This window comes from Centroberyx affinis, unplaced genomic scaffold, assembly GCF_046629955.1.
Source record: "Centroberyx affinis isolate AG114_WGS23_722 - 3 ecotype Tasmania unplaced genomic scaffold, CSIRO-AGI_Caff_v1 ptg000976l_1, whole genome shotgun sequence".
Taxonomy (NCBI): Eukaryota; Metazoa; Chordata; class Actinopteri; order Beryciformes; family Berycidae; genus Centroberyx; species Centroberyx affinis.
Window position 1 is genome coordinate 673 of NW_027279546.1, and position 10,431 is coordinate 11,103.

The 10,431-nt window shown below is 40.9% G+C and overlaps 1 protein-coding gene across 1 annotated transcript in view; it reads left to right on the plus strand.

Moving 5' to 3' along the window:
* Window positions 1–260: 260 nt before the first annotated feature.
* LOC139646321 (voltage-dependent calcium channel subunit alpha-2/delta-4-like) overlaps window positions 261–10,431 on the plus strand; it is a 73,671-nt gene continuing 63,500 nt past the window's right edge. Inside the window, exon 1 of the mRNA XM_071522326.1 lies at window positions 261–282. The gene's annotated coding sequence lies outside the window, so the exon portion shown is untranslated. The remainder of the gene's footprint in view (window positions 283–10,431) is intronic.

Consider the following 10,431-nt stretch of genomic DNA (forward strand, 5'->3'; position numbering starts at 1 on the left):
GTGCATGTGCTCATACTGTACATGCATTATGTGCAAGCTCATGTGTACGTGTGTGCATTTGTGTGTGTGTTTGCACAGTATGTTTGCGTGCTTGTTTAGGTGTGTGTGTGTGTGTGTGTGTGTGTGTGTGTGTGTGTGTGTGTGCGTGCGTGTTTGTGCATGCGTGTTTACACAGTATATTCTAGCTAAGCTGACTGTGTGTTTCTCTACCAGCAGGGAGAATAATGATCGCAACCACTGCTGTCACTGTTACGGTGGGCAAGAAAACTGCCATCGCTGGAGGTAGGAACATTTCTATCTATCTCTGTCTCTCTCTCCCTCTCTCTCTCTCTCTCTCTCTCTCTCTCTCTCTCTCTCTCTCTCTCTCTCTCACGCACACACACACACACACACACGCGCTTTATTCGCCTCTTCCATCTCTTTCCATCTTGTCCTCACTCCCTCCACCCCATCTCATCCTTCCTTTCACAGATACACACTCTCTCTCTCTCTCTCTCTCTCTCTCTCTCTCTCTCTCTCTCTGTCTCTCTCTCTCTCTGAACTTTTCAGCCAGTAAAATTCAGACCTGCTGATTGGTTGGTAACATTTGAACGCGCTGATTGGATGGTGACACTTTGCTGTGCTGATGGGTCAGTAACATTCTGCCATGGCTGATTGGGTGGCGACCGTGTGACAAGCTGATTGGCTGTGCTCTGTGATTGGCTGAATGGGCTTTGCGATTAGTTCAAAAGCAATGTAAAGACAAACTTGTGTAGTTGGTTTCTGTTGGTTTCTGTTAGTAGTTGGTGTGAAATTTAGCATTTTCACAACAATAAAACTTTCTTTTATAAATTAGATACTACTCAATTTTCACCTTGATGAAGTTTGATAGCATGTAGTTATAGAGGAGTGAAGTCTTTCACTGACCTGAATTGTCTTCTTGATGACGTCTTGATGATGATGTGATAAAAAAGACAAGAGAGAGATGCTTGTTCACATACTGGAGAGTTCCTTTGCTCTACCTGGTTTAAATCTCCTGACAACCTTTTGGGTCTAATTAAGATCTTGTCTGTCTGGTTTGCCTTGATAGACGCCTCAAATATACCTATCATAAAGAGGAAGATATTTGTATATGTCTGTGTGTGAGTGTGTTTGTATACACACGCACACAGAGTCTGACTCTTTCTTTCACTTGGTGCGTGTGTGTGTGTATGTGTGTGTGTGTGTGTCCTTGTAAGCCCATCTGTGACTGATGCACTCTTCAGTCATAATTATCTGAGAGAGACAAGACTCTCCTGTGATACATTGTGTGTGTGTGTGTGTGTGTGTGTGTATACATGCGTGCATTTGGTGTCTTATTACTCTGACAGACAGATAGAAACACACTGAGATACCACACACACACACACACACACACACATATCTGCATTTCACAGCTTTCTTAGAAATTGTCTTAGGTGTGAAAATCATATTATATTTGGAAAATGAGAAAAAAGGGAAGCAGGGAGAAGTGAGAGAGAAAGTTAGAATTAGATTGATCATTTCTCTCTCTCTCTAATCTGTCTCATTCTTGCCATCTTTCTCTTTTTTCTCTCCTTTTATCGTGTTCTTGTTCTCCCTCTTCTCTCTCTTTCCATCTCTCTCTTCCCATTGTTCTGTCTCTCATTTGTTTAGAAATCTCATTTGTTTAGAAATACGAACAACACATTACATCTGATCCAGAGCTTTGATATGTTGTACAGTAAATTCTGTACGCAACGTCCAGAATGGCTGTTTCACGAGAAATGACAGATGGCTCTCATTTTACTCACTACTATTACATCTAAAAACTAAAGTCAGCACTAAATCATGTTTTTTGAGCCATAAACATGATTATATGGCTTCTATAGTGAACTGCATTAATCCTGTATTTCATTTCAACAATTTTGCAAGCCCTTCATCTGCTTCTAGGGACAGAAAATCATTGCAGTGTTCTCTATGGGCTGAACCACCGCACCTCAATCAGTGATGTCGAGGCAGGTATTTTGCCTTTGGCAGTGTCAAATGCTTTGCAATCAGAAAATTGTTCCTGCCTCCAAGTAGAGATGAGTGATCACTTATCACAGACACACACACCTATTCACTCTCGCTTCCCACCCCACTTTTTCACATCTTTCAAAATTGTGTACTTGGCAGAGAGTGACTGAAAACAGTGTTTACACACTCTTTAAGCAGAAGTAGGAGTGCATGTTTAAAAAATGTATTCCAAAAATATATATATATATATATATATAAGTAGAGCTTCTATATTTGTGATGGGTTACATGAATGAAGGGTTCAGGAATGTAGTGGAGAGTAAACCCACCTAAACTCAGTCTAACCGCATTTTATTTACAGAATAGAATAGTTTACCAATCTTTTTCGGCTGACAAATCTTTATGAGGTGCAAATGAGAGTAGGTAAGTAGTATCAAACTTATGTAAAAATAGGGAATAAATGTATGCTTTTCTGAAAATATAATACATTTTTGTCTATATTGGTGGTTGTTCGTCTTATGATGATCACCGACTGGGTGTCATAGTTTACCCACATTTTTATTCAGCACTACATCACTGATCATATTCTGCCTCTATTGCTCTTTTCTACCAACTGCTTCACCTCTGCCTGAGAGCAACACAGAGGGAAAAGCACTGAGCTCTATCAATGTTTCATAGACTAGCTCTCTCTGCCTGTCTTCCTCTCTCTCACACACACACACACACACACACACACACACACACACACACACCTCGCTGTTTTCACCCTCTGACACATTTAAACACGCACACATACATCTCTCTCTTCTTATGCTGTCATGTCTCTGTCTCCCTTTCCCCTCCCTCTCTCACTCTTCCACAAACATAGCCATGCTCTTTCTTCCTCTTTTCTCTGTCTTGTTTGCTCTCGCTCTCTTTTTTTTCTCTCTGCCTCTCTCTTGCTCTCTGGTTGTGAGTCACGTTTACCTCCTGAACACAAGAGAGGATCAAATATTCAGAAGCTGCCTGGTCAAAGGAAAGACTCTCTCTCTCTCTCTCTCTCTCTCTCTCTCTCTCTCTCTCTCTCTCTCTCTCTCTCTCTTTCTCTCTCGCACACACACACACACACACACACACACACACTAAGAGTTAGCTTATTCATCTATAGCATGACTCAGGCTGTATCCCATGTGGTGTGTATGTTTGTGTGTGTGTGTGTACTACTTTTTCCTTGATGTAGCATTTGAAAAATTACAAAACTGGACAAGCTATGCCGGCCCAAACACTGTGTTAGATTGTAGATAATATGCTGAGTTTGTTGAGGAAACTAACTTATTTTGTCCTTTTTGCTGCATCATGCTTTTTGCTGCATCATGCTCCAATGTGCATCATGAAACAGCATGGGAACAAGTCTAACCAGTTCTGCAACATGCTGAGCTGTGCCACAGTAGAAACAGCATAGAAACCAGTTTCTGCTTCCTAACTGATTTTGTTTTGTTTGAGCTTTCAGCTTTCATCCATAACATTGATTATCTGTATGCTACAAGAGAGGTTTTGGGGTCAATAAACTTTTTTTATTTAAAAAAAATGAATGTAAAATAAAAAAAAGTGATACTTTATTGATCCGAGGTCAGAGGTCAAGATCAGCTCTCATTGCCTGGAAGCAGCCCCTGAGTCATTAGTCCTGCCTACAAGCTAATTGGCCATTCAGCCTGAATATCAGGCTACAGCTCCCATAGTGCTGGCAGGGATTCAGTGTCTGTCAAGGACACTGCAGCGGGACAGACACTTGCGGACAAAGTGGGTTGAACCTTGGTCCTCCGGTTGAAGGATGACGTCCTTGCTCCCTACACCGCCCCGCTGCCATATTTTGCATGAATTCGTTGGGCATATAATAGCGTTTTCAAAATGAAATCATCACACATTTACTTTATGAGGAACACCATGGATAAAAAGTTACTATCTTATACAGTGGGAAAGAAATTTGGTTTATTTTGGATGCAAAGACGGTTGAATATTATACTGACTAAGCACTGGCTAAAACGGTTGTGGTGCCACTTCTGACCACTGAGTGTCAGTGTTTGTCTCTGAACAGAGAACAGTTTTCCTCTCCTGTCTCCCTGGTCATTCTGTGTTCAGCTGATTTGGGAACAGTTTTGATTTCTCCTCCTGTGGTGAAGGCTGGGATTTGGGAGTTGGGAGGCTGACTGGAATTCAGTCACCAGCGACAAACTCCTTTAACTTACGCAACGCAGTGTTTATACTGTTCTAAGGCTCAGTATTGGATTAGTATCTGTCTGTGGCAGAACTGACAGGCTGTATGGTAAAAAATATTGTAAAATGGCTAATACACTCCTACTGACAGATAGAGAGACAGACAGAGAGAGAGAGAGGAAGGAAGAGAGAGAGCGGTAGGTGGATGAAAAAGAAAGAGAGGAGGAGATAAGAAGGTGCAGAGAAAGGATAGAGAGACTAGTTGAGAGAGACAGAGAGAGGAGAGGAAGCAGGTAAGAGAGATTAAAAAGAGGGAGGAAAGGAGATGGGGAAGAGGGGGAGAAAGACAGATGAGCAATCAAGCAAAAGGCCAGACAGAGCAAAGGATAAAAAGAGAGAGAGAGAGAGACCAGATGAAAGAAAAGAAGAAGGAAAAACTCAAAAGAGGGTGGGAGAAGGGGCGACAGAAAGATGAATGGACACTAGATGAGAGAGAAGACGGAGTAGAGGAAGAGGGAGAACGAGATGAGAAATGGAGAAGAGAGAAGGAAGCGAGGGATAGAAAGAGAAAGAGGGGAGGTATACACAGTGCTGTGATCCTGTCCGACAGAGAGAGAGCTGGTTAGTCTGAGCTGTTTTCATGACTGATTGATGCAGTGTTTCTTCTTATTTGACTCAGTGTGTGTGTGTGTGTGTGTGTGTGTGTGTGTGTGTGTGTATGTGTGTGTGTTTGGATGTGTATGTAATCTCTATTCAGAAGCATAAGAAGGGCATCTCAATATGACAAAGCTCTAGTGGTCTGTGGGTGTGTTAGTGCGTGTGCATGCGTGTGTGTGTGTCAGTATGTATGTTTGTGTGTGTGTTTATTCCATCTCCTCTGCTGATAGCCTGTGTCTCTATCTCCCAGCCCCATATTGAAAGCTTTTCTGACTCGGACTGGTTTGCTTTTTGATGCAGAAACAGAGTATAAGAGGAGAATGGAGCTCTGAAAGCAGCTGGCTGCAATTTACTATAAACATGGCTACCACAGTCCTAATGGTTTGTTCGTTTTAATCAGTTCATTACAGATTTTGTTGTTTGTTTGTTTATCACCCCCCAAAAAAATTCTCCCAAATTATTTCTTTCTCACTGCCCATTTTGGGTGGAAAAAGACCTCTGAAACAGCATTTAAACCATGTGGCACAAAATATCTCAGTTGGAACCAATACTAATGAAACATTCTGAAGCTCTTCATTGAAAACAGTGGAAATTAATTGTCTTTGTAGGAGGGATTCTAGCTCTTCTCAGTAGATTGAAACACCCAACCTGTTTCTCATATGGTACACTGAGTTTTGGGATTGACCAACCACTGTGGCTTGTAGACAGAGAAGTTAGTTTCCTGTCCTGGTTCCATTTGTTCCCTCTTCAAACTGTATTAGTTTTGCTGGGAGAGGCCCTGGACTTTTGGTATTTCTTACCAATGGCATCTGTAATGTTAATCCAGTATGAATGTTCCATGTCCATAATTTTTCCAAGTCCAAGAAGTTAAAAAGCCAGATAGCTTCATTTTTTTCAGCAAATGTGGAGATCATCATCAGATAATAGCAGTCCAGTTTGGACTGACAATGTAATAGTGTGTTACGTTTGCGGTAGCCAGCATTCACAGAAAAGTAAAAGTGTATATTATGACATTTTACATCCAGGCTACAAGCAGCAATTTGAATGAAATCACAGAGATCCTTTATCCTGTACGAGCCTCCCCCAGCCGTGTGGCCGTGTGATAAAGCAATGGAATTGTAATTGATAGTAACTTATTTATTGATACTTGTAGACACTTTGTGATAAGCCAGGATAATATGTCCAAGCAGGAACTCAATAGATTCCCTACCAAACCGCCTCTGTACTCAGCTCTTACCTCATGTCGGTTATCATGGCAGACCAATGTTACTCAAAGCTTACACACACACACACACACACACACACACACACACACACACACACACACACACACACACACACAATACCCTAGAGAAAAAGGACCTGCAACGCCTACCTGGCATCAGACTAAGACCTTTAAGATCTGACCAAACCTTTAAGGTTACACCACACCTACGCCACACTAGATTTATTTTGTACACGTTCATGTGCATATACGTTAGAGAATATCGCCACTTTGACAGTTATCTCCTTAGAAATGCCTGCCTTGAAAAATTGTCTAATCCTAGGCTCAATATTTGATTGATCACTATTTGAATTGTTCTGATTTGATAAAGCCCACCCATCTGGTACTCCAAGCATGTTAAGAATTATTGGCAAATATTGGCCCAGATCTGGTGGGTGTATATCCAAGGAATAACAGCAATATCTCTGGTGTCATTAGCCTGGTTTCCACTGCAGGGCCAAATATGGCTTATCAGCCTGGTTCCCCTTCAGCAACAAAACACAGGGCTATTAAGGCTTATGCATCAGCCTGGTTTCCACTACAGGGCCGAACAGGGAGAACTACGGTTGATTCAATATTCATGTCACTCAATTTGTGGCTATTTTGATCTTGAACTCGTTTCCAAAACCCTATGTATCTATTTTGGAAAAGAAATCACTTCCTGAACTTAATCATTTGCCAGCCAATGACTTAATTTACTATCTTTTAAAATGTACCACAGTATGTTTTCATTTTGTGCTATCAATCATTTAAAAAAAATAGGTGTCACTTTTGAATGAAACTGAGAAGCCTACTTCACCTTGCTTTGGAAAAGTGGCCTTTTTGCCCCAGTTAGTCTTTTATACCTTGGCTATGGTCTGGATTTGATTGGCTCAAATTCTAAATTTGAGATAAATGTGATATGTTTTTATTTAAATCAATGCAGATTCACCTGGAAATGCTTCATTGCCATTATCATCATTGTCATGGTCACGATCATCATCATCATAACACAACACACTTTGGATTTCTGGGTAATGTAGTCTTTCAGCGTCTCAGTCATCATGGCTGCTGTAGTTTTAATTAACAAACTATAGTTTATTATTCTTTCAACACACAGGCTATAGGAACAGGATTCAGCTAGCTAAGATACTTAGCTACCAACAACACAAGACCTGCAGACCAAGGGGTGAGAGGACAATGTTTCTAGATCCATAAATAGACAGAGTTTGGCAGTTGCCTTTTTTCCAGTGGCAGCAGTGTTGGGTCCTCAGTACTGCTCCATAGTCCCTGCTAAGCACAGGCTGTGATTATACTTGTCATTTCAGTACCATTTTTGAAATCTGACATTTAAAATGCAATGAGATCACATCACTGTGTGTTTACACTTTCCCTGAAAATGCCCACTATGCACCTTCCAAGGCTGTATTTATGTAAATGTGTGTCTGCATTACTCTTACCTGCTCTTCTCCTCCATCTCGTCACATTGTTCACCTGTTCATTGCCGTTGAATTATGTCTATGTATATACAATGTATGTGACTATGTAGGACACCCAATCACAATGCAAACCTGATCGATTCCATATCTGGTCTGGAAGATCCAATAACAATGTGAGCCAAATCCAGTTGTCATATCCTGCATCCTACAACAGCGTGATAAAAATCATACTGAAACAACAAGTGTACCCACAGCCTGTGTGACTATGCTAAATGACTTTTAGTATGCTGGGCATGTCGCCATGGTAATATTCAGAGAGGAAGCAGCAACATGGTGCCCTTTTGTACAACCTGGCCAAACTCTATCTATGCCTCTAGCAACAGCCTAACCAACCACTGAACACAAATAAATGAATAAGACTAATGAACAAACATTACAGAGATATCCAAACCAAAAACAGAACGAGTCATAAACCAAACAAAAGACAGACATTATGAATCGATACAGAAAAACAAATAATTTAACACATACTTCAAAATGTTTTGGGGATCGTGGGGTTAACACACCATATTAGAGACTAATATAATGATATTTATCTGCATCATACCCAGATATAACATAACACACTATTAATATAAGGTTCTTTTTAGCCAATCAAAAATAGAGAGGGAACGATAGTTATATAGGGAAACAATACGCAATGAAAGTCAACATGTCACCTGCCTATTTCTCAACACATTTTGGAAACTTACATTATGACTGGAGACATTTGACTGGAGACATTTGTAGCATTTTACCATGCTAATCATAAAAACTAAAATTAATATTTCCCACGCTTCTTTGTTTGTTAAAGACAGAGGTAACAGAGTAAATATAATATCTGTTGTTGTAAATGCATTGGAGAGCTAACCAAACAGATTAGTGCTATAAGTTGCTAACAGAAGGTTTTGGCAGTGACAGATGTTTCCAAGTCATGGTTACACTTTACAAAATGACACATGCACTTTCATTGCGTATAGAAGTCCTTTTGTCAGGAAAAACACAAAGAACAACAAGATGGGAAAAGGGATGGACGGAAGGAAGGAAAGAAGGGAGGTGGAAGTCTGTAAGGAAGTGTGAGAAACTTTCCAGAAATAGCACTGGATGGAAGGATGGATAGAGAGATAAAGGGAGAAGGAGGAGGGGGAAAATAGCAGCGTCTTTTTGTTTAATCCCTTGTTCGTTATAATCCCTCTGGGCACAGTGGCCATTTTAGAAAGGAACAGAAGGAAGGAAGGAGGGAGGGGGAGGCCAGAGGGGAACTGATAAGGGAAATAAAGTGCAGGAGTCTGGAGTTTGTAGTCCTTGTAGATGATTTTTGTAGTACTTGTCAGGCAAAAGGGTTCTCTGAGATTTTTCCCATGCCATAGTAGCAAACCTTCACCTCAGATGGTGAAAACAGATTGAAAATGGGACAATCTGAACAACAAAGTGTATTCTCCTTAAAGCAATGCCTGTGGTCCTCCAAATCTGGATAATTTCATTAAACCCTTGTGAAGACTTTGATTCCTGTGGGTATAGAGACTCATCACTGAACTAGCCTAAAAGCATAGTCCAAGTAATATCAGAAATTTAGTTCAACTGATTTGTTCCCCGTGAACAGAGAAATCTATCTAGGCATTGATGATAATCATTTAACAAGGGCCAGGTAGTCTTTAAGTGTCACTGTGCTAAATCTCTTTAACATAAACAAGACTTTTCCCAAGGGAAAATGACAAATACAACAAATTCAAAGTTCAAATGATTTGTTCCCCATTGAGTTCATTGGTAAGATCCATTGGAGAATCCCATGCACAGTTCCAGTCTATTGCCTGTGTCCCTTTGCGGATCAAATTGTGATTTTGTCCAGAAAAGATCCAGAGAAATACTGAGATCTGGTCCAAATACGGGACAATATGTCACCAGCGTCCCCTAACCTCATGAATTTGAGCCATACGTGTGTGATCGTGTTGTTAATCCAAATAATTTCTCCTTCCGTAGTTAATGTTTATATATCCTCAAAAAGTCTCTTTGACATACAGAAGACAGCAGAATCAAAGACTGTTGGTGTGTTTGATTTCCGTATATCATCAGCGTCCCATCAACATGTAATCAATCCCCAGTAGTCAGACAGAAAGGACGAGAGATCTTGACTATGTGAGGACATCTCTTTGTGTTTTCCATGAAGTTTCCATTAGTTTCCAGCATTGATGTTTTCCTGGGGGCACGGAGGTCCAAGGGGCCATCAGAGGAGGGTTAGGCCAGGCCAGGGTGAGGGGTCCTGGGCTAGGATCCTGCATTTTGGGGGAGATTTGGCTTTGGGGATGTGGAGGAGGAGAGAGGTGCTAATAAAACAAGGGTTGGGGTTTCTCTGCCTAATAGCGCTAATGATTCTGACTGTTACTATTACTGGTCCAATTGACACTGTGCATACGTCCCTGAAAATTAAATCCAGTTGTACAAAAACTGGCCATACACTAGGGCTGCACGATATATTGTTTCAGCATCGACATTGCGACATTGCGGCAAATTAACTCAAACACGTCATGCTACAACTTTTTTGCTGCTTGATACAAAAGGAAAACTCACAAGGTTCTCATTTTCCATGACTAATCTACAAGAAAATATGTATTATGTAATATCCGTCTGATATTACATAATTTAGTCTGATTTAAGGGTTCTTGGGTACACAGAGTTTGATCAGTTCCCAGTGTGCTCTGGTGAAGGGGTGCACTTCATCAATTTATCAAACAACCAAAGCAGGCCCCACTAGTCGGCTACCGCAACCTGAAAATGAGCACTGCCTGTTTTGGTTGTTTGACAAACTGATCAAGTGCACCCCTTCACCAGAGCGCATAGCGAACTGATCGCTGTGCATGCAGAGTCT